General features: G+C 43.4%; 1 long non-coding RNA gene across 2 annotated transcripts; it reads right to left on the bottom strand.

Annotated features, from left to right (window-relative positions):
* Positions 1–9,048: 9,048 nt before the first annotated feature.
* On the bottom strand, positions 9,049–12,872 carry LOC139605990 (uncharacterized). Of its 2 annotated transcripts, XR_011684521.1 has the most exons (3): positions 11,940–12,872; positions 11,364–11,598; positions 9,049–9,686 (listed from the first exon to the last, which is right to left on the bottom strand). It is a non-coding gene; the product is annotated as an uncharacterized lncRNA (long non-coding RNA). The 2 variants fall into 2 exon arrangements; XR_011684520.1 differs by having other exon boundaries at positions 11,364–12,872.
* Between the last annotated feature and the right edge of the window lie 12,893 nt (positions 12,873–25,765).

Here is a 25,765-nt window from a genome sequence, read left to right as displayed (position 1 = left end):
TCAATTCAATTTTATTTGTATAGCCCCAAATCATAATATACATTATCTCAAGGCACTTTAAAGGGTAAGGTCAAGACCTTACTTTGTTACAGAGAAAAACCCAACAGTTCCCACAAAGAGAAAGCGCTTGGCGACAGGGGGGAGGAAAAACTCCCTTTTAACTGGAAGAAACCTCTAACAGAACCTTGCTCAGGGTGGACAGCCGTCTGCCTCGACCGGTTGGGTTTAGGGGGAGATAAAAAAAGGGGGGCGTGGGGGGAGGAGAGAGGAGAAAAGAGAGAGAGAGAGACCAGGAACAGCTGTGTAGGTTCCCAGAGTTTGTAAGAGTAGAATGGGGGGTAGAGCCTTCAGCTATCAGGCTCCTCTCCTCTGGAACCAGCTCCCAGTGTGGGTTCGGGAGGCAGACCCCCTCTCTACCTTTGAGATCAGGCTTAAAACTGTCCTGTTTAGTAAAGCTTATAGTTAGGGCTGGCTCGGGTATGTCCTGAACCATCACTTAGTTATGCTGCTATAGAGCTAGACTGCTGGGGGATTCCCATGATTCACTGGGCTCTCTCTCTCTCTCTCTCTCTCTCTCTCTCTTGACTACTTTATGCCATTAAATTTTTTTTTTCTCTCCCCTGTAGTTTGTGCTTCTCCTCTCTCTCCCTCTCTCTGTCCTCATTCTGCAGGTATCTCTGCCTCTGGAGCAGCAGGATCCAGATCCACCACTACTCATCTTTACTATTAACCACTGTTACCTGTCATTATTATTGATAACACCATTACCTACACAGCTGTTCTGGTCTCTCTCTCTTTTCTCCTCTCTCCTCCCCTCATCCCCCCTTTTTTATCTCCTCCTAAACCCAACCGGTCGAGGCAGACGGCCGTCCACCCTGAGCCCGGTTCTGTTGGAGGTTTCTTCCTGTTAAAAGGGAGTTTTTCCTCCCCCCTGTCGCCAAGCGCTTCCTCTTTGTGGGAACTGTTGGGTTTTTCTCTGTAACAAAGTAAGGTCTTGACCTCACCCCGTAAAGTGCCTTGAGATAATGTATATTATGATTTGGCACTATACAAATAAAATTGAATTGAATTGAATTGAATTGAATTGTTGTAATTTAATTTCACTTCACACTCACATCACAATCAGGACAACCTACTTCCCACTAAGTCATGTGTAGTGTGAGTCATCATGTACCATAATGCACAGCCACAGACATTGACCTCATCCTCTATGAATCCCTGCTTTCCATGCAGCAGCGGTCCTCTGACGACTACAGCAGGTCACTCACCACATGTTCATTCTGCACAAGATAGCTGCTCTCTGCTCTGATGATGCTCTACTTTAAAACAGGCTGATGTGATTGGTCATCAGCACACAAGCTGTTAATTTATTCTGACTAATCCCATGCTGTTTGCATCTCTGCTGCAGTTACACTGAGCACCTTAGGCCACAAATACTGCCACACATCAAGCACCACACCCTGTGATCCTGAGCTGTGCACCACTGATTCACAACAATAGAGCCCCAGATGTCTGCAGGAGCAGATATAAAAGGTTTGATGAGGAGGGTGAGTCAGAGCTTTGCTGCAGGAGAAATTTATTTAATGTCATATTAACTTTAAAGACTCAAGTCCAGACAAATATCAAGATAATCAAAGGTCTAAATCTCTAGCTGGTGGATTAGAAGGAGGATTGTGGATTTTGTGCTGGTCTTGGACCAGTGAAACATTTTTCACCTTTGCAAAGTCTCTACAGGGGGGTCATGGGACTGAGACCATCCTGGACTGGAGAAGATTTATTCCTGTCTTCCTCAGGGTTAGCTGCAATAGTCCAACCCTACTGCTGGACAAGACTTGTGATGTTGGATGATTCAACAAAACCCAGAGTAACGCCCAGTGCCAACGTCTTTGTACATTAGGGACAGTTGACAGTTGACGGCAGGCCAACTGTCTGCTACAGCAAACCGGTCATTGTCCTGTAGTAGACAGTTGGGCTGCAAAGGTGAGAAGTGTCAGGATAGAATCTACATCATACATGTCACACTGTAGCCATCCCTTCAACCACCAGTCCCTATTATCTACTCAGGGCAACAGTTGAGGTCCAGGAAAAATGGCGGTTATGGGAGATAACTAGGGTTCAGGTATGTATGACTCCACATACATACTTTTTGTGCTGATACACAGGGGACACGCTATGTCCTGCAGTTGGTCCTGCACAGAAATTGTGAGGCGTGAAATTGTCCAATCAACTTAATACAGAAAGAAACTGGGCTGTAGTGATGAACCATGAGTAGAGGGGGGAAAAAAACCATAGCCCCTTTAACACTGGTCAAAAAAACCTGTTAATACCCACTAACACCTGGGCTTTTGTCTTCAGTATAAAAGGGTCCAATCAGCACTCACTCCCAGGTCACATAACTCTGCAATAGTCTCAGGTATTTATCAACTCTGATCAGCAGTGATGTAAACATGACTGTGGGTCAGGGCCTGCTGCTAGTCTGCAAAGGTATTGCAAGCGGGCTGACAAATGAGCATAACAGTACAATTTTGGTTAAAAATGTAATCATAAAAAAAAATCTAAATATAAATAATGTTTTTGAATGTTATAAAAAGACACGATCAATAAAATATTGGAAATGTTGAAGAATTCCTTATGGGGGTTGGATGTGGGCTGCCAACATATTTGAGATTTTCAAGTGGGCCATGAGTTGGAAAAGTTTGGGAACCAGTGGTGTAAACACGCCTGTCACCCAGTGCTATTAAACCAGAAATACCGGAGAGTGAGCTGCAGCCCCGAGATAAATTTTAAAAACACACAATCACTGATCGAAGCATCTCACACAGAGGCTCCAACACTGCCAAGAGCACCAGCCTGGGATGAGATGGATCCATGTAACGGGTCTGAGGCAGCTAACAGCTCACTGTCTGAATTCTGGTTGCCGGTGACAACTTTAAAGCTCAAGCTAAACAGCAACCTACAGATATAAATGCTTAAATTTTTGCTTTTTGTTAGCTCAGGTAGATTCTCCATAATTCAAATGTTCAGATTTACCAGCATCATAAACCAAGCAAGAGGAGAAGCGGTGGTGACTCCCTACCTTGAAGAGGTCTGAATCCAACTGTCTGTCTGTTCCTCAGTTAGTTATATTCCTTTAGTCCTGAAGAGTCCACAGATCAAAAGAATCAAAGGGGTCTTCGTTAAAGTAGCCAGGTTGTGAATATTGTCTTGTGAAGTCTATTGCTGACTGTCCTATCACTTTACCATCTGTACTGTGTGACTGAAGTCCTGGACAGAAGAAGAGAAACACTGGGAGACAGCTCTGGTCTTGAGTCTTTAGGAAGGTCTTGGCTCCCACCCACTGTAAATCAAACTATGATTGGTTAATTCACTTGCTACTTGGCTTCAAGCCTTCTGTCCTGGTTATGAAGTTCTAACCAATGAGTGATACAGCTAACCTTTTCTCTGAAAGCTCTGATTGGATAACTCTGTTTTAATGGTTTTAGGACAGTAACTCTTTAATTTCTGAAGCAAACCTGGTAGATAAAAGGTAAATTAAATTAGAAAATTAGAATTAGAAGAGAATAATTACGAAATGAAAGAGATTAAATCTAACATTTAAAATGCTGATATGTTTGGCCTCCTCTGAAGGCCTAGAAGACCTTGAGGGCTCCACTGCTACACTGGGTAGTTAGTCAGCCATGTTCTCAATGAATGCTGGGCTCAACAAAAGCTCTGGCTGGTCACCAACTCTGCTTCTGATTTTCATGAACAGAATCTGTACTTGCGGTTGAGGAGTGGATGGTGTCCATTTCATTGATGGAGGGAGCTAATGATGGGATCCTGCTGGATTCATCAAACAGTAACCTCCAGTCAGCTGACTGTTGAGTAGCTGGGATGAAGGTGGACAACTCTATGGCATTGTGCCCAAACACAGTGATATGCATCCTTTAGTTTGGAAGCAAGTTCTGAAGGGTTCAAGGCTTGATAAGCAGTAGGTCATTCAACAGGTCATCAGAACCATCAGAGTCATCAGAACCATCAGAACCAAAAGAACCACTAGAACCATCAGAGTCCTCAGAACCCCTGAGTCATCATAACCATCAGAGTCAGGGTCATCAGAACCATCAGAGCATTCAGAACCATCAAAGTCAGAGCAATCAGAACCATCAGAGCATTCAGAACCAATGGACTCATCAAAGTCATCAGAACTAACAGAGTTATCAGAACCATCAGCATATTCAGAGCCATCAGAACTATCTGAGTCTTGAGAGTCATAGGAACCATAGGAGTCATCAGAACCATCAGAGTCAGAGCCATCAGAACCATCAGCGCATTCAAAACCATCAGAGTCATCAGAACCATCAGCACATTCAGAACCATCAGAGTCATCAGAACTATTGGAGTAATCAAAGTCATCAGAACCATCGGAGTCATCAGAACCATCAGATGCATCAGAGTCATCAGAACCATCAGAGTCATCATAATCATAGTCATCAGCCATCAGAAATATCAGTTATCAGAACTATCATCAGAGTCATCAGAACCATCAGAGTCATTAGAATCATCAGTCATCAGAACCATCAGAGTCTTCTTTTGGCTGAGTTTCACTGTATCCCTCATCTCTCTCCAAGAACTGTGACCTTTGTGTGTCTGTCTTGCATCAACTTGTACAAATGGGGATAAGGGTGCATACCTTCAAACAGTCTCAGAGGTATTCATGGTTGCACTGGTTTATAAAAATAACAAAATGTACTGTAGTTCAGACTACATCCTGAGCTAATCTTGCAGAGTGGTGTTGGGGCCATTTCTAAGGGATGCTGATCAAACACCAATCAAACTCTTCCTCTACCATGTTTTGTCCACATCAGCTTGCTAATGTTGCAGAGCTACTCTCCTTTACCAAAGTCTACAGGACAAGTGTTTCATTTCATATATGTTCTACAAACCGGCTCTCCACGTGCCCCACCTCTTTGACCATTTTTGGATTAGCTGGGAGTAAGGGGGGGAGTCAGGCACTGCCAAGATGGCAACAGTGGAGCAGCTCAGTCAGAAACCTTCGGGTGACGTCACAGAGGCTATGTCCTTCTTTATTGAGGGTTTAGGTTATGGTTGAGTGCAGCAGAGATGACTGGTCGGGGTCAGGTTAAACTAAGATACCAAACATCACCAGTGGAAACCTGTAAACTACCAAAAGCACCAGTAACACAGTGACTCATCCTGACCCATCCAGACTGTTTCTCTGTGAACAACATCATCACTGCATGACTGCCACTGTATCGGTGTGATCTTCAATAAAATCACTTCATCAGATTCAGATATGAACCATTTTAGTTTTTCTTCTGTCCCACTTGTTCCTCTTTGCCCCTCCTCTTTGTCCCTCCTCTTCTTCTCCCATTGATCTTTCATTACTTCCACCATCTAAACAAAAGTGATTCTCCAGAGGTCTGAAGGACGACTGCAGAGAGAGGGATGATGATGTGAGCGCGGGGCGGTGGGGGGTGGGGCAGGGGGATAGGTAGAGGAAACAGAGTAAAGCTTTTAATCTGTAAATGGAGAAGGGTAATGGTCATTTAGGCATTAAGATATCCCCTCTGTCTGTCTGCTCTGTTTGCGTCTCCTTAATGCTCCTTAAACATTTATGAAGGCTGATAACAAAGAAAGACCGTAGCAGCACACAGTAATCAAATCACTGCTGGTTACAGGGCGCTACTCGGAAGAGGGAGGGAGGGAGGGGAGTGGGAGAAGCTGGGAATTAAGGGGAGAACAGAGTGACAGTGTGAGAAATAGAGACAGAAAGAGGAGAAGACAAAGAAAAATATATTAGCTCTTAAAATAGTCATCTGGCAATGTGCAAATAAACCGAGTCACTGTTGAGGACAATAAACCAGGATGTATATTAGACTGTGTCTCTAAGGTTCTCTCCAAAACACACTGATTCATTTTACGCTGAGATTCATGACCTGCTGAAACTGGTTCTTCTTCAGGTCATTATTACAGGTCAGTTTTATACTGTTACACCTGGTGGTTAATGGGATAGAGTCAGAGCTGTGGAGCAGCCACAAAGAGACAAAACTACAGACTGAACACCTTCAAAACAGTTGTGACATGAGTTTCTGTCTTTATCATCTTTACTGTTAAAGTCCAACCAATTCTCCAACCAGTCCTCCAACCAGTCCAAAACAGTCCTCCAACCAGTTCTCAACCAATCCTCCAACCAGTCCTCCAGCCAGACCAACCATCAACCCTCTGATACGACCCATAGCAGTGTCTCCTGAAACAGCACTCCTACAGCGGCAGGCGTACCGGACCTTGGTTATCATGGTTACAATAATAAGCATGTGGACTGTACTGAGAGTGGCATACCTACCTTCGTTGCCATTGTTACTATAATAATGGTCATGGCTTGGTTAGGTTTAACCTGAACCTGTGCTGTTCTGAACCCTGACTCCATGTTGGACAGATGAAGCACTGCTCTTGTCCAGTGTTGTTGTTCCACCAGTTTAGTTCTCTTTGTGTCAGTGTTGACTCTCTGCGACATCAGGACCAGAACAACACTGCTCCCAGTGGGAGGAGGTCAAAGGTCAATGACAAGATTTGGACAGATCAAGGTGGAGGAATGTTCTCCCTCACCACCTGTTATCATCATCAGTATGACAACGGAGCAAACTAGCCATGAGATGTTGGGTGGTTTCCACCTTGTGCTCAGAATTTCAGTCAGTCATGAAAGGCTGACTCCAGGTGTGTGAGTGGTTTAGATGGGGGACCAGGTTTCTCTATATTTACACGAACACATCAATACAAGTTGCACCCAGAGCCCACTAAGACCAAAACAACTGGATCAGCCAGACCACATTTGGATACCTCAGCTGGAAGTGCCATTCGTACTGGGTAACCATGGAGACATCATTCAATGGAGAGAAATAAAAAGTCACCTAATGCCGCCTCTTCTTGCTCCCTCAAGCTAATGTATTAACAACAGCTGGCTAAGAGTGGTTTAGAAGTGAATGAGGTTTTTCTTCCTTGATGTGGGACCTGCTGACACGTCACGTCCGACTGAGTCACATGCTGAGATTCAAACACAGTGAGGGAAAAATCAAACCACTGAGGATCTGGATCTCTGTGTGTGTGTCAATGATTGTGTTTCACCTTAAGGGACGGATCCGATCTTCTACCTGAGTCCATCATCTGGCAGGGACATACAGAGACCACTGTTATTGTTTCCCCTTTAGGTGGACTGTATCTGAACCAGGAGAGGACACCACAGCTACTCTGTTCTCTGGCTGCAGCTCGCCCTCAGTGGAGGGTAAAATAAAATCCCTTTCTTCTTGGGAACAGTTAAAATGTAGTAATGACTGATCAGTTCAGTGTGATGAATGTTAATTCACCCTCAGTCCGTGGAATAGAATCCCCCCTGAATGCAACAGCTGACACGGTGTGCTACAGTCACAGCCTCTCACCCTCTCAGCCCGAGGTCACATGATCATGATGTCACCAGTCTATAAGGGTAGATGTCCATTTCTCCACATGATGGATCTGTATGATGTCCCCCTCACCAACCCCTCCCAGGACCAGTGATGGGTTCTGGTTTCTGCTGATTCACAGCAGATGTGGGTTAGACAGGTAACAGCGACTGGGTCAGGACAGATAAAGATAAGCATTTAGGGGCCTCAGCAGTGCCCCCCCCACCCACCTAAAATGTGCAGCCTATAGGTTGGCAGCAGCTTAGCCCATTATGAAGCTGAGGAGGGGTGGGGAGGGAGGGAGTTACTCAGGGTTAAATGGAGCCAATCACAGACAGAAAAACAGCATTACACACCACATTAAGCATCATCTCACCACTCTCTCTCCCCTTTTCTCCCCTGCCTCTCTCACCCCCTCTCTGTCTCCTTCCCCAGGTGTGCAGCCAGCTGATAGTGTCGCCTCTATTTGCACATTCACTTGAAATTCTCCAGAACTAATAGATTCTACCAGATTCAACTAACTCCATACTGCTGATCCGAGCTTATTACAGCCAACGAGTCAATCACTGCAGCTCCACTCCACCACGCAGCACGTGACATGAGCTCTGCATCTATAAAGTCCACACTGTCTCATTGTCTCACCACCAGCTGAAAGACATCTGCTGTCCTCCATACTGCTGTGGACAGGTCCGAAGAGCAGGGTGCACTTCATGTTCATGTAGGAGATTCCAGGACTCATGACTCAACATGAACACTACCTGAACTCAGTCCTGATGTCCAATGAGAGGACAGAGGGAAAAGGACAGAGGACAGAGGAAAAAGGAAAGAGAGAAAAGGACAGAGGAAAGAGGGAAAAGGACAGAGGAACAAGAACAGAGCAAAGAGGACAGAAGAAAGAGGACAGAGGAATGAAGAAAGAGGAAAGGAAAGGGCACCTGAATCTGAACCTCTAACATGTTCAGCAAAAAAAAGTTTGTTTTTATTTGTGAACTTTATTTTGTAGTAGTGTGTCATAATGTGAGTTGTGTTAACTTGCACTATCCCTGTCCAACAAACAAACAAACAAACAATCAATCAAACAAACTCCATATGGTTATTTAAAGAACAGATCCAACAACATGGATCAGAAAACATTATTTCTGTTAGAGCTCAGGTCACAACTTTAAATGTTCAGGTGAACATCCAGTGGTTACTGACCTCCACTGTTTTGATTAATGGGTAGTGCATGTTTAAATCCATCCAGTGTGTTATTGATATAAAGCAGTGTAACTGAAGGTGTTTGATTTTCAAACAGCCTCTGGAAACATCTGTCTGTCAATGGAACGGATCCAACTGTTTTAATAACTGTTACAGCTTCATCTGTTGGTGTCAAACTAAGAGCAGCACCACAGAGAGACAGACAGTGTCTATCACTAACATCACTGTGTGACTCGTCCCCTGATGACTGTGTGATCACTCACAACACCTTTGTCTTCACACACAGTCACAATTTCATACAAACAGGGTAAACCAGCTGCTGCTGTAGGAATAATATGTGATGCACCTGGACACTGGAGCCCAGTCAACACAATAATCAGTAGTAACCATCTGCGTGGACTGTTGATGAGGATGATGGTAAAGCTGATTCAGTCACATGATGTTCTTGGTGGAGGATTAAAGATGCCACACTAAGTTTAATGATCATAATTTACATTTGAATTAACATGAGAACATTTAACTCATGAGTGGTTTGAGGTGTGAGACAAACACAACTGACTTTTACCTGGACTCCAGGTGAGCCGGAAATGTTCAGTGTTAATAGAAGAGAGCAGCACAGTGAGCCTATGTCTTGCTGCTGAGCCAACAGCACACACACAAACAGGAAGTGGGCTGTGTCAGTGGGTAGATGAGGCCTAATTGCACCTGTTTGATGTGAACATGACTTTTTCTTGGCACCTTGCAGCTATATTCGTCAGGACAGATGCAGGTGCACTGCCATGGTAACCTTGGCGACTATTAAATGCCACATAAACATCCTGCTGCTTTCCACAGCATCACCTCTGTCCTCACTGTGGTCTGGGTCCACTGAGATACTTTCACTGCAGTTACAATAATACCTCAAAATTAGACATGACATCACTGATCTCACAGAAACCACAGGAGGTCTGATAGTCCACATGTCATCTGAGCAGTTCTTCATATGGACACAGACCTGGAGATGATCAGATCACTTCAGCTTGGTCAGTGTGTCACACTGTGAAAAAGAATCTAAAAATAGACAACACAAATAATTTACTTACAGCTGAATAATAACCAGAAGTGTTTTTACAGAACATTATGATGTCACAGTGAAGTTGACCTTTGACCTTTTGGATATAAAATGTCATCACTTCATTTTATCCTTGTACACATTTAAGTTCAATTCTGCCATAATTAGTGAATGATTTCATGAGTTATGGCTAAAAGTCTGTTTTGTGAGGTCACAGTGACCCTGACTTTTGATTGCCAAAATCTAATCAATTCATCCTTGAATCCAAATGAATGTTATTACTGAAAATGCCTAGCATTAGATTCAGGTGAACCACATCAGGTACAAATTATTAGAACATTGTTAGAGCATTTTGGAGGTGCCTGTCTTATTAAAACCACAGACATTTAGTTTGGTTTGCTTGTGACTGTTGAAGTGAATGGTATCACCATGTTGAGGTCCAGAGAGCTCTCTGAGGCCTTCAGAAAAAAAAAAAAAACTATAGAAAACTGACATGAGTCTGGGAAGAGATAGAAAAGAGAATTTGAAGTTAGCCATTCCACTGGAGAACATTTAAAACAGCTGCCAACATGACCAGGTCAGGCTGTCTAACTGAGTTCAGCCCAAGAGCAGACCGCAAGATGCTTAAAGAAGTCTCCAACAATCCTAAAATGTCATCATGGGACCTACAGGAAGCTCTTGCCACAGTTGATGTCAAAGTACATCAACATTAACAGCATCTAGCATCAGAGAGGGACTGCACATGTTAGGTTTACATAGGAGGTGTGCAAGGAGGAAACCCATGCTTTAAAAAAAACAAAAAAACAAAAACAAACAAAAAAAAAAAAAAAAAAAAAAACCCATTAGGGCAAGACTGACATTTTCCAGAGACCAACTAGACAAAGACCAAGACTTTGGGAACCATATGTTACAGACAGATTAATCTAAAATTGAATTATTTGGACACAGTAACAGAGGACATGTTTGGTGTAAACCAAAGACAGCATTTGAGCACAAGAACTCATACCAACTGTGAAGCCTGGGGGTGGAAATGTCATGGTTTGGGGCTGCTTTGCTGCAGCAGGACCTGGTCATCATCATGTATCAGAGGGTGCTGGAGGACAATGTGAGACATCTGTCCAGAAATTAAAGCTGAAGCAGGGTGGACCATGCAACATGACAATGACCCAAAACATTCCAGTAAATCCACCAAGGAGTGGCTCAGAAGAAAGAAATGGAGGATTCTGAAGTGGCCAAGTCAAAGTATGGATCTGAATCCTGTTTGGCTGTGAGGTCACCTGTACTTCTTGCGTGACAGTCATTTGCCTGGCTCAACAGAAGCTCTATAGTGTTGCAAGTTTTTGATTAGCTAAAGTTAATGTTGAGGGTGCTATTTGTAAATCACAAGTTTCCTCTGCTACTGGACCTGGTTTCTTGTCAGCAGCAGGTGGTGGTCACCTGACAACAGCTTCAGTCATCATTGTCTTTATAAGACCCGAGGTTATAATACATCTTCAGGACAGACTGGAGGCTACAGTGAGGCGATGGACCGGGGCTAACTGTTAGTATGCTAACTTCAGCAGAAGAAAAGATGTTAGAGACAAGAGTTAACATTTGAGGGCTAGTAGGACCAAAATGCAGATATCAAAAACAGGATAATAGAAAAAAGGTGTATTTAATGCCAGACAGAAACTTACAAAATCCAGTCCAAAGAAACCAGACAGGAACAAAAGCCAGGTAGTCCCAAACACAGGAGCACAGAAACACGATATGCAGAGGTAGAAACAAAACAGAAGATGTCCACAGGAATAACACTGGGTGACAACTGGGGAACGCTGGAGTGAAGCAGTGAAAAACAGAACAGAAATACACAAGGGAGGCAGGGGCAATAGAACACAGGTGAAACACATTAGGGCAGGGCAGACAATCAGACTGGAGGGAAACAGCACAAAGACAGGAAGTAAAAACAACAAGAGATACATAGGGAAAACTTTGTCAAAATGAAATAGGAAATAAGGCAAAAAATCCAAACATGAAATGTCCATCAGGAAAAACCATGACACAAGAGTTAACACTGGTCTCCACCACTGGAGACATGTTGGTGAGTAACGAATAAAGTTTGATGCTGAACTCACAAAGTTCCTTAGACTGGTGAGTAAACAGACGTTAATGCTAACATTAGCTATGTAGCAATAGCAAAACTTACAAATAGCTCCTTTGAAGTATCGTAGCATGTACTAACAAAAGAGATATGTAACAAAAACAAACTCAACTCTTCATGTAGTGTTTTGTAAGCCTGACCCATTGAGCCTTCCTCAATTACTGGACATTAATCAGGGTTATGGAAGGCAAGGGGATGTGAATGTTTCCATAAACGCTGAAACGCTGATGCATGCTGCCTTTCTTCCTTCTTTTTCTTGAAGTCATTTCTTGTGATCACAGGCTCACTTTATATCTCCTGATATATGTTAGAGGTCTGTGAGGAGAAAGTAGGATCCAAGGTCTTCTGAAAAAGAACAAAAGAAGAGGGCAGTATATATAACCTCTCTACTTGGTGAAGTGGTTGCACCTGAGAAGGGCGGTTCCTTACCATGAAGTGCTTGAGCCATCCTCCTTGCCTCAGGTGTGATCATGTGACTCCTGGATGGACTTACAGACAGATGAAATGATGAAAGCAATGGATACCTGACCATGCAAGTCTTCAGAGTAAAGCTCTCTCAGAGGACATTCATGAAATTCTCTGTTAACACACTGCTGATCAGGAGAGGATGAGTCATATCATATGGGAAGCAACACCTCTGAGAACATTGGAGGATTGGAGATATGTGGAGAGTTCCCTTTAACCTGCTGATGAACTCACCAGAGGCTGAGAGGATGATGACCTCTGAAAATCTAGTGAGCAGTCCTTTTATATGGACAACTGTCTGCAAAGTTTCCATCTGTGAATACTGCTCAGTCCTTTGTGGACAACCTAACGATCTTCCAGAAGGATTTGAAATTCATCAGTGGGTAATCCAGCATCTCTAAATCCTGTGAATTTAGGGCACCAGTACAACTGCCATAGAAATTTTGGGGTACAAGTGCTGGGCCCTGTGAACTTCATCTCCTACAGCTCCTCTGAGGGAGATTTACAGAGTTCTTGCAAGTCAGTATGATGCTCTTGGTTACATTCTACATTCCACCCAGGCAACAGTACTGGTGCAGGATCTGTGGAGGACTTAAAGAGGCTGAATCCTACAACATTTCCAATAATGTTGGAATTGATAAGTTGATGTGGTTGACCATGTCTTTAGTATATGGTTGGTTGTCATAAACATAAGTTCTGTTGTTAAGTTTGTAATATTGAGATGTTTCAGATGCTCAGACAAGATCTGATACTTATATTGCTCAAAAAGATTGGGCCAACTATTAACGCCATTTTCATGAGAAGGAAGTCAAAAAACAAAACAAAAGAAGAAAGGGTTAGGGTTAAGGGAGATGTGGCTCTGGGACCCCCAAGAAGGAAGAAACCAGCAATGCTGTTAAGTTTGACCTGATCCCAGATTGTGGAAGAGAACCCTGTTGTGGTTTTTGTGGTGGAGAAACAATGCTGTGGAGGTGAGGCCAAGACCCACTTCACTGTTGAAGAGATTCTTCAGTATGCTGGACTTGGGAGAAGCAAAGCCCCCTAACCCTGGCTGGAACTGGAGGCAGAAATGGTGGACCAAACAGATAATGATAAGATGTATAGGGTAAGATAGCTGCTGTTGAAGTGAAGCCTAATCAGAAGCTGATGTGGAAACAGGAATGGAAGACATATTTAGCAGCTGCCAGAGACCTGGTGGGCATACCTAACGCTGTGGAAGATGAGGGGCACTGGATGTCTTGGTACAAAGTGAATGAGAGGAGGGAGGCATCTGACTGAGGCTGGAACTCACAAAATCTTTCTCTTGAAGTAAAGAAGAAAGACGCTTGGCCCCTTCCAAATCTTGTTCAGCTTGTCTAAGCTTCCTTACTCTGGACAGGTGGTTGGTGAGACACTTGCAGCATTGGAAACCTCATGAACCTGGTCATCCAACTTCCTATTATATTTTTCTGCCTCCTCTTCCTCATGCTGCTGTGGCAGTTCTCAATCATGTTGTTTCTTATAAAATCAATTTCATAGTCTTTCAAGTGAGTAGAAGGTCTCCTTTGCCTCTTACCATAAGTACAACAAGGGGGCTATCTGGTGCACTTTGGGTTGGGCTCCAAGGTAGAATAGAGTAGGTAGTGCAGCAATGGCTTCCTGCACTGCAGCTCAGGTGATACTGCCACGGTCCCAGATTGTGGTAGAGACTCAGTGGGGACATCCTGCAACTCTTGCACAGGCTTGGTCAACGTCATCTGTTTTCCAAGACTTACTCTTAAATCTGGTTCAAAGGATCAATGCTAGATTGCTAGGATACACACAACATGGGTGAGGTCAAAAAAGAACAAAGGAAGAAGGAAGTATAAACTCTCATCATGGTGGGGTGGTTGTAGCTGAGGAGGGCGGTGCCTTTCCAGGTAGGAGTGCTTGAGCTATCCTCCAGGCCTCAGGTGTGATCATGTGACTCCTGGATGAACTTACAGACAGATGGTGACTCCAGTCAAAGTTCATGAAAATCACCAAAAGGTTTATCATTCTGATTAACCCCCCCTGTTAACAACTGTCTTTTCCAGTCGAGTGAAATCTCCAGCGATGGTGATTAAAACAGTGGAGTTGAACTCTCCTCAGCTTCAAATGTGATTGGCTTTTCAAGCTTTGTGTTGTTCAGAATAAACTGTTGATAACACTAACCCAGTCTTTCAGAACACCCTCAGTTACTTGTGTGTGTGTGTACTGTATGTGTTCAGGAGTGTGATGTGTGATGGCTTATGTGGTGTCCACTACAATAAACTAGACCACACCAGTGGTGGTGGTTAGTAAATGTTAATGTGCTAAACTTGGAGTGGTTTCATAACACCCTGCCAAAGGACCAGAGTATAAAATTAGTCCACTGACTCACACTGGCACATGCACAGTGGTGTTAATTAATGTGTGTGCAGCTGTGCTGCAATGGCAAAGTGCATTCTCACAGCTGCTGGAGGCTGCAGATGCTCAGTCTGAGGCAAATCATCAGAAACAGACTTCATCGACTGATGATCCCACACTTTCACTGACCATGGTATTGATCAGTTGCTCTCACTGCTAGTTAATTACTGTGATGATGGGTTCAGTCAGATGATCAGACAGGTTGTAAACAGACCTCCAGGTTAAACTCTTCTGGAAGAGAAAACAGAGGTGAGCATCCGTCACAGTTTATAGACACCTCCTCCTGCTTCAGCTTTGACAGACAGTTCTCTAATTGCCATGCTTACACACAGTTTCCTGTGTGAGAGTGATCACTAACGACTTGTCAGGTGGGATGGATGACTGATGATGAAGGCCACAAGCCGAACATGTTTGTGTAATATATTTTTGACCTGATTGGAAGCTCACTGTTGGTTTGACCTCCAAATGAAGTGGTTCAGATTATCTGGGTAAACTATTGCTCTATGTGGTTTCCTCTCTGACTTTGTTGTAGTGGAGTAGTTTTTGGTTCCTGTGATAGCTGTAGAGTAAAAACCAGTTTTTTTGTCACAACTCGAATCGTCCAGTGAGCTCACCTAGTTGTCATATGTTTGATCCAATCAGACATCTGCAGTGGGCTGCCTTCTGCTGATGAGACACCATCACAGCTCATGTGTTAATCTGTTGTCATGATAAAAGCTTGTACATTAATCAGTGTGCTCCAGTTAATTAGTCCTTTCAAAGATACATGAGGTTAACTGAACGACCTCCAGCAGCATACCACACTGTCGTCATTGTTGCGTTTATGTTGCTGGAGATAATGACAGTGACAACTTCATATAAGCATAAGACAGAGTTTGTTTTTGAAGGAGAAGTTGCTCATAACTTGAGCCCAGTCTGAGATGGATCTCATGCTGTAGATAAATGAAAACATCAATGTCGCTGCAGTGGAAATGTGTCACTGAGACATTGTCCCATTTGTTCTGTTAAGGAACAGAGTGAGAAGAAGAGAGGAAGGGCAGGAGATAAGGAGAGAAAGAAGAGAGAGATTAAATGATTCAGGAAAAGAAGGAAAAAGGACAGGAAGAAAGCTGCAAGAGAAGAAGAAGAGATATTAACAAAAGGCAGATGACATGGAATAAAGACAAGAGGGAAGAAGAGAGAGGGAGGTGCAGGTAAAAGAGCAGAAGAGTAGAAGAGGACGAGAGTGTGGAGAGGTAATGAGGGGGACAATGGAGAGAAGAACGACTACAACGCTCATTAAAGAAGAGAAGAGCTCCATTAACCAGCAAACCGTCCGTTTGTGTGTGTGTGTGTGTATGTGTTTACACACTCCAGTGGCTGCAGGGCTGTTGTCTGTACCTCATAAGTATAATGATGGCACATAAAGAACTTCATGCCGTTACACACACACACAAACACACACACACAGCTGGTCTAGACTGCAGTGGCTCCCAGCTTCTAATTACATATTGATACAGCAAACAATACAAAGTCTCTGCAAGCTGATCATAACTAAACTATAGCTGCTGCACACTGTACACACACACGCAAACACACACACACACACACACACACACACACACACACACACACACACACACACACACACACACACACACACTTGTGTGCTTTGGTTCAGGAGGTAGAGCAGGATGTCCACTAATCAGAGGGTTTGATCCCTGGCTCCTCAAGTCCACATGTCGAAGTGTATGTGGGCCAGATACTGAAATCAAACTGCCTCTGATGGCTGTGTTTGTCTGTCTGTGTGTGTGTGTGTGTGTAAGTGTGTGTGTACAGTGTGCAGTTATAGTTTAGTTATGATCAGCTTGCAGAGACTTTGTGTTGTTTGCTAGACCAGATAAGCTCTATTTATAGTGTATATGTGTATATAGTATAAGTGCAGCTATAACTACTACCTCTCTAACTTTAACCATAACTACTACCTCTCTAACTTTAACATATCTAGTACCTCTCTAACCATAACTACTACCTCTCTAACCTTAACCATGACTAGCACCTCTCTAACTTTAACAATAACTCGTACCTGTCTGTAGTAATGGTTCATGTTACATGTTTTGTCTCCATAATGTAACTGTGGGAACAGGTTTAGGTCCCTACAATATGAGTATTACCTGGACTGCCCACACACACACACACACACACATACACAGAGTACCAGCAACTATTGTAATGCCTAGAAATTAATGAGCTGAATTGGAAGTGTTATGTGGATATGGCTCTGCATCCTGATGAGAATCCATAAAGCAGATCCTTTATTATGGTTTTATGAAGAACTGAAGCATTGCAGAAAACTTAATAACACTGTTTGGCTGACTGACTGGCTACGTGCCTGACATCTCCGCTGCATGGAATGAAAATTTCACATTCAACTACTTGTGTTAAATCTCCAAATCTTTTTTTTCACTCTCCCTCTGAAACAAGTTAAAATGCAGCAGAGACTCAAGTTGAATTTCTATGAAGCTTACGCTTCTCATCTCCCAGGACCATTCAGGAAATAATCATCTAATTGCTCATCATGGATCAACTGCTGGTGAATGGGCCCACTGTGGCCAGATCGAGGCAGTCAATAGTCATTGGTTGATGTCATGGCTGGACTTGTTTCACATTATTTTCTCAACAATATTTTTAGGTTTTCTTGTAGTTTAAAATGCATGACTTCATTCTGTCTTTGTCTCTGCATCTGAGTCAGATTTAAAGAAGCAGTCCAACATCGTGGGAACAAAGTTCAAACTTTAGTCCTTAATAGAATGTAAACAGGTGAGTTATATAAAATTCAACACATACAGTTGTCATGGAGGAGGAAATTAGCTCTAGAGACCAAAACAGTTTTTGTACCAGGCTATTTAAACATTTGTTGTGTTTAAAATATGTAAACACAACAAATCACTTTGTCCTAATTTAAAAAAAATTATGATATTTCTAAAAATGATATCATCAAAGAAAGCAACTAATCACTGACCCAGGTTAGCAGCTGGTAGTTATCATGACAGCACACCTGGTAGTTATCATGGCAGCACACCTACCTCTGTCATGTAGAGTGAATATACAGCTCTGGAAAAAATTAAGAGACCACTGCAAAAGTTTCAGTTTCTCTGATTTCACCATATTTAGGTATGTGTTTGAGTAAAAAGGACATTTTTGTTTTATTCTATAAACTACTGACAACATTTCTCCCAAATTCCAAATATAAAATATTGTCATTTAGAGCATTTATTTGCAGAAAATGACAAATGGTCAAAATAATAAAATAGATGCAGTGTTTTCAGACCCCAAATAACGCAAAGAAAACAAGTTCATATTAATTTTTAAACAACAGAATACTAATGTTTTAAATTAGGAAGAGTTAAGAAATCAATATTTGGTGGAATAACCCTGATTTTCAATCACAGCTTTCACGTGTCTTGGCATGTTTTCACATTGCTGTGGGGTGACTTTATGCCACTCCTGGTTCAAAATATTCAAGCAGCTCAGGTATGTTTGATGGCTTGTGACTATCCATCTTCCTCTTGATCACATTCCAGAGGTTTTCAATGGGGTTCAGGTCTGGAGATTGGGCTGGCCATGACAGGGTCTTGATCTGGTGGTCCTTCATCCACACCTTGATTGACCTAGCTGTGTGGCATGGAGCATTGTCCTGCTGGAAAAAACAATCCTCAGAGTTGGGGAACATTGTCCGAGAAGAGGGAAGCAAGTTTTCTTCCAGGATAACCTTGTACGTGGCTTGATTCATGCATCCTTCACAAAGACGAATTTGCCCGATTCCAGCCTTGCTGAAGCACCCCCAGATCATCACCGATCCTCCACCAAATAACACAGTGGGTCTGAGACACTGTGGCTTGTAGGCATCTCCAGGTCTCCGTCTAACCATTAGACAACCAGGTGTTGGGCAAAGCTGAAAATTGGACTCATCAGAGAAGATGACCTTACTCCAGTCCTCTATGGTCCAATCCTTATGGTTTTTTGCAAACCTCAGCCTGGATCTTCTTTGCTTCTCATTAATGAAGAGCTTTACACGACTAGAGCCCTGCCCCTAGGAGCCTGTTTCCAACCGTTCTCGCCGTGCACTTCACTCCATCTGCCATTTGCCATTCTTTTTGTAGGTCACTTGATGTCATCCTACGGTTGTTGAGTGACATTCGAGTTATTAAATAAGATTTGGTTCAGGTTATCACCTAATAAGTACCTCATTAAGTAGAATGAGATGTGCTTGTGTTGGAATTCAACAGACACTGGAATGTAATGGCTGTCATGCATACATTTCAGAAAAAACTGCAGTGGTCTCTTAATTTTTTCCAGAACTGTATTTGGATGAACAGTCAGTCACTGTAACGTTCTGTTATCCTCATTTTAAACAAACAGAAATTATTAGTCCAGATTAGACCAGTTTGACATCATCCTCCACAGAGAGTCAGTAAATATCTGGACGATTTTTCATCTGAGAAACAACCTGATGTTTTTAAGACAGAGCCTGAGGAGCTTGGAAAATTAAAGAGGAATTATTCAATGAAAGATGCTACATGAATAAAATACAATCACATTGTGACATTTTCTTTTGACAATCAACAGGACTCGAAACCTTCTTCATTCCTTCATTCACTGTGAAGGAGACCAAGGTGGTCTGGTCTGGATTCCTTACCTGTCTGCCTCATTCATTACAACCACAACAATGTGAGAACTCACCTGTCAGCGAGAGGAGCAGCATCACCTGGACGACCTCACCTGAGTCCAGATCATCCATCACACTGAACCAGAATCTAAGCAGTGTAAAGGTTTCTGGAACAACTTCAGGTACATGGAGAGAGGAGAGGAGAGTGTCCACAGAGGCCAGAATTACAGCAACACTGCAGTAAACAAAGAACTTTATTAGACTGACCCAGGTCCTCCACAATTCAGACAACGATTGGCCTGAAGTCACATGACCTTTGAGGAAGCCCTATAGAGAGGTCTGTATGTGTTTACACTATTTTTTCTGTCTCATATTTACCTGATTTAAAGGTTAGCTGTGGGGCAGCCTGATGGCGGAGTCGTTAGGGTGCGTACCACATGAGCGGATGCTCTTAGCAGACGAGTGCCGGTTTGACACCTGACCGGCCCAACTCTTTCCTGCGTGTCATTCTCCCTCTCTCTCTGCCCCTTTCCTGTCACTCTCTACTATCCTGTCAATAAAGGCAAAAAATGCCCCCAAAAATATATCTTTAAATGTTACCTGTGATGTGTTTTGTGACGACCCTGATGAAGGCCACCAGCTGAGACACGTTGGTCTGATAAAGTACTCCTGTTCACTACAAGTGTGGCTCTTTGTCACCACAATCTACACACACACACACACACACACACACACACACACACACACACACACACGGCAGGTGAGTGACACCACATGGTGAATTATAGAGACTGTACTGAACCCAGTGTGATGTATGGCGGTACCCCTGCTGGTCCTAACATGACCTTCAGTTAACCCAGGGTCATAGGATCAGATTCATCTCTGCGTGTCCAGGACAGAGACAGATCCAGGACCTGATTAGCCTAGCTTAGCACAAAGGCTGAGAGCAGCCTGAGAGCCCATTGACAGAGACAGTAGCATCTCCACAGCTGTCTGAAAACCTTCAAACTGGGCCTTTACAAGCTGTGTCAGGTGTTCGGAGTGCTGAGCTCTGTGAGCCTGGAGAAACACAAAGACTCTGTAATCTTCAGTCTGGTTGTCTTTTCATTTCTGTAGAAGTGGAAACTCTGAATCTGCAGCTGCATGGACACTCACTGATCTGAGATCTGCTCTCTGAGAACAGACGACTTTACACTGTGAGACAATAACAGCAGGTCAGGAGCCCACTGTTGTTACAATATGATTATCAGATTGGAAAATTACTTTTCATTTGGTATCACATGATTAACTATACTGGTGTCTCATTATGTACTGTGATTAGACTCTAGACACTGTGGTAAATACTAATTATCATGTTTCATTTGAGCCACTTCCAAAGAACATGAGCATAACAACAGAAATAAAAAGGGACAGAGGGACAGAAGGACACGGTGTAGGACAAGATGACATGATAAAGAAAGTGATTCATTGCAGACTCAGGTGACTGTGACTGTGGTCATTTCACTGTCACTGTCACTGTTTACAGATTAACATCTGTATCTCCACAGGTCTTTTTTCAGGATCCTCAAACTGACCCACACATCAGGTGTTTCAATTGTTCAGGTCAAACAGTGACATTGTTCATCCTGATCTACTTTTATTTTTCTCTGTCAGGTTCAAACATAAAACATTTGAATGAGGCCATGGTTTCGTCTTTAACCTCAGGCTGTTCAAACTTTTCACACTTCACACAGGAAGTGTGTGAACTCCACTGTCGGCTTAGAGGCTGTAGTTTTTGTTGCTTGGTAACAAAAATAATTAACCAGGCTGATTAAACATGTGAGGAACATAGGCAGGAAAGTCAGTATAAAACACACACAGGGCCTGTTTATGATCCTGTATGTTTTGGTTGTGTGTCTGTGAGGTGTGTACATCAAAGACAACATGTGAACGACAACAAAGTTTCTCTGAATGTAAACTGTGGATGTGGGTGAGGACCATACTGAGCATCTTTAAAGTTACATGCAGAATGCATTATTAAACCTCACTGATTCCTTTGATGCCGTTCTTTCTCTTGGCAGCGTCTCTCCCACAAGAGAGCATCTGGTGTGTTACCTCCCATCTTAAACCATGAGGCAGTGTGAAGGGATCACTGTAGCAGGGGGCTTAAAGCTGAGACCACACTCTCTCTTCACCATCTTTGTTTGTTAGTGAGGATGAAGCGATCCAGTTCACACACACTCCCCCTGCTTTGGTGAAGAATTTCACATTTCCCATAACTGACGGTTTGAAACGAGCTCCCTGCTGTTGTCTTGGTGAGATAGAACCAGAGAACAAAGATCATATAAACTGAATAAACGTCCAGAAAACTTTTCATTTGTTCACTTTCCTGCAGCGAAATAAAAATCTGTGCTCGTTCTGTTTTTGAGGAATGAAAGCTGATTTTTTAAAACTCAGACCGCACAACCACCGTCACATGAGTCCATTGTGGTGAATCATCATCTGTGCAAAACAGTGGTAATGCTCAACTTATCAGACGTCAGATAATAAACTTTTAACTGGAGAAACAATTTAATGGTTTTATTCATGTCCTGATCACACAGCTCACAGAAGTGAGCTTCAGTCTGTCTGTTTGATGAGATGTGTGCAGGTATGGTGCAGTGTAGAGAATGAGCTGTGTACTGGTGTTAAAGAAGCTGTTTGTCAGTTTCCTTTGCTGTTGAATTATTTGGGCACAGTAACAGAGGACATGTTTGGTGTAAACCAAAGACAGCATTTGAGCACAAGAACCTTATACCAACTGTGAAGCCTTGGGGTGGAAATGTTATGGTTTGGGGCTGCTTTGCTGCAACAGGACCTGGCCAGCTAACCATCATAGAATCCACTATGTATTCTTCATGTATCAGAGGGTGCCTGAGGACAATGTGACACCATCTGTCCAGAAATTGAAGCTGAAGAAGGGTGGACCCTGCAACATGACAATGACCCAAAACATTCCAGTAAATCCACCAAGAAATGGCTCAGAAGAAAGAAATGGAGAGCTCTGAAGTGGCCAAGTCAAAGCATGGATCTGAATCCTGTTGAGAGGCTGTGGGGGGATTTGAAATGGGGTCTGCTTGGAAGACCCCTCTCAAACATCACACAGCTGAAAGAATTCTGCAGTGAAGAGTGAGGAAAACTTCCTGCCAGCCGATGTCAGAGACTGGTGGACAGTTATAGGAAACCTCTCATTGAGGTTATTTCAGCCAAAGGAGGAAATACAACCTATTTTTGCATATGTGATGCAATTACAACAATGTAATTCTTATGACAATGTCTGTTTGTCCAGAACTTTGTTCTGATGAAATACCTGGCAAAAGACAAACAGACATTCTTTGTGCTGATCAGGGGGGTCATCTGTACACCCACGGAGAAAGCTCCAGGATTTCTGTGAACTCATTCAAATGATATGCAACAATATAGTTTTGTTGCAGAACTTTGACTTCAGTGATTTTGTTTCACTAATAGAGTAGAGTGTGACTGCAGTAAAATAATTTGAGCAGGGACGGTATCTCCTCCATTCAGTGCTCTTTGTCTTGTGGTGGCCTCCCACACAGTAGGGGCTACACTTATCACCAGTGTCTGAGGCTTCATACTCTGGACCACAAATGTGTACACCAAGAGGAAACTACAAACCTGACTGATGAAAGACTGGAGGAAGACATGAGAGGAAATCCAGGATGGACAGATGAAAGATGAGTGCATGAGGAGGAGGAGGAGACAACAGAAATTATTGGGGAAGGCATAAAGACAGCATAAAAAATGAACAAGCTGTTATAGAGTGTGGAGGGTGTGGGTCAAACAGAGATGATGATGGGATGAGTAAATAATGAGACTGGTCCTTAGCTAAGTCAGCTGGCCTGTACTGTAAATCCCTCCACCCTGTGAATAATTCATCAGCTCTTCTCTGTGCTGATGATCGCTGTTATTTTATCATTCACATCCTCTACAGATCATCCTGAAGTTAGTGTAGCACAGACACACCTTCGTTCATCAAGCATCCTTCCTCTTCCTCCTCCTCCTCCTCCTCAGTCCTGTCCCTCTTATTGCTCTCACTGTCAGGATGATGTTTTATTGATAAATGTTTCACTGCTCTTATTTTGAAGTTCTGAAGTTCTGCTGTCCTGAGCTGGACTGAGCTGGATCGAGCTGGACTGAGCTGGACTGGTCCAGACCCTGAACTTAAACTGGCTGATATGGAGAATCCCTGGACTGGGCCAACTGGACTATTGTGGTGTGGAGTGGGTTGGTTTAACAAATTTAAACCTTTAGCTCACTGACACATGGACCAGACTAAAACTTGGATCAGCTCTACTGAGCCCAGTAAGTGAACACAGTAATGATGTTTGAGCTTTTCTTTGAAACTTGCTGCTGATTTTTTTAAACTGAGCTTCAGAGGCAGTAAAACTGTTTGATTAAAGGTCCATACAGTTGAAATGTAGATGTCCATGTGTTATTGATTATAAAGCAGGTCTAGGCCCAAAGCCCCACCCACCATCCAACCTTGCAGGATTTGGTTTCGCTGAGTGTTTACCTGAAATTTGCTGTATTGGAGCTCTCAGCCAATCAGAAGAGATCATCTCCTCTCACTATCAATACTTCAGATAAAACACAGAAGAACTTAAAATATGGGCCTTTAACCAGGGGAACCCAGATACAGAAAATGATCAAATAAAGTTTTATTGTCAAACTTTATTTATTGATGATGAGCGGGGCTGATGATGATGATGAGGCTTCTGGCAGACAAAGGCTGAGGGCGAGGAGGGAAATGGCGGAGCAGAGCAGAGCAGAGCAGGGAGTGAAGGCTGGGTAGGGTTGGATGGCGGCTGGTGGGAAGGTGGAGACCAGTGAAGGCGAGCAGGTTTTAGGGTGGTGAGCTGTGAGCAGGTGACAGACTGATCCTGACTGACTGAAGCACCGATCTGGTGAACCTGAACACACGGGCACTGGAAACACAAGATAAACCACAGTCACAGCTGAGACCATGACACAAACAAGGTCCTGAGAACACATAAGTTAAATAGGTTCTTCCTCTAGGAACCAGGCATTTGGCCAAGAACCTTCAGGGTATTTAAATCATTACAAACAGAAGGACCAGTACAGGGACCAGAGTCTGTGTACTCAGGCTCTGCTGCTGTTCCCTTTAACGTACGGTGGTTTGTTGTGGAGGTGGGAAGGAGAACGTGATTCTGAGCCACATAAACAACTGTCCTAACACAAGTGGTAAATGTTTCCTCAGATGACCCATCGACTGAAGAATATGAGGAGGTGGTAACGAGCGAGTGAAAGTAAAGTGGTGGCAGAATTGGAGGAGGGGAGGGGAGGGGAGGAGGAGTTGAGATGGAGCCAATGAATGAGTGTTGTGGAGGGAGACTGCGAGGAATGATTTGAGGCCTGCAGGTGTTTTCATATCCTAAAAGAGATCGATATTTGCGTTAGTTCTGACGCTGACTGTACGGCTCCGCTCTAAATAAATAACCATAATCACAAAACGCCCCAAGATTGACTCTCAATAGAATTATCATTCTTTTCTCTTTGGCAGATTTGGATATTGCTCCTTCAGGGCTCTCAAATGACTTTGTTGTTGAGTGTGCTGTGAGTGTGTTGTGAGTGTGTGGCCGCGCACTTGTTTATCTGTGTGTAGAGAGCATTCAAATTTCACTGAATCAATGAACTATGAGCATTGTCTGAAGTGTGTGTGGGCAATCTGGTGACAGAATATAGATCCATGCTGGTGTGTGAGTGTGTGTGCATGTGAGTGTGTGTGTTTGTGTAGCCATGGGCTGTGAACAACAACAGGCCACAGTAATTGAATCTTCATCTGAGCCCTTAAGACTAACTATTAGACAACGATAACACAACACACACACACACGCTGCTTGTTCAGTCTCATTACAGTATCAGAACAGTGCAGCAGTAGATTTAGTCCTTTGTCATTAGGAGCTGATGGCTCACTGTGTCAGGGCCTCAGACCCAGACATGATGAGGAGGAGGAGAAGGAGGGAAAGTTCCTCTTCATCTGGATGAAGAAAAGTCTGTTAATGTCAAAGCGACCTGAACACAGCACGAACTGTGGAAAAATCTGGTGAGTGTTTGCTCTCCATCCAGGGTGGAGGCCAAATCTTCATTACCACAGCTGAAACATGTCATCATCATCATCATCATCATCATCATCATCATCATCATCATCAGGGCAGGAGGAAGGCCCTCAGCAGGTAGCAGTGAGGGCTGTGTTTGGCTCAGACACAAGACATGTCGGCTGGAGTACTAGAGCATGGTGAGGAGACCTGGGCCCGGCCTCGCTCGCTGCTGAGTAGTGAGCTGCTGACTAATAACTCTTGTTCAGAGCTGTCTCCTCTCTGCTCTGTAGTCACCACTACTTTAACTGTTGTCTTAATGGA

This window comes from Trachinotus anak, unplaced genomic scaffold (assembly GCF_046630095.1).
Source record: "Trachinotus anak isolate AG129_WGS33_773 ecotype Australia unplaced genomic scaffold, CSIRO_AGI_Tana_v1 ptg000021l, whole genome shotgun sequence".
Classification (NCBI taxonomy): Eukaryota; Metazoa; Chordata; class Actinopteri; order Carangiformes; family Carangidae; genus Trachinotus; species Trachinotus anak.
Note: the sequence above shows the minus strand (reverse complement) of the source record. Positions and strands in the feature narration are given on the sequence as shown.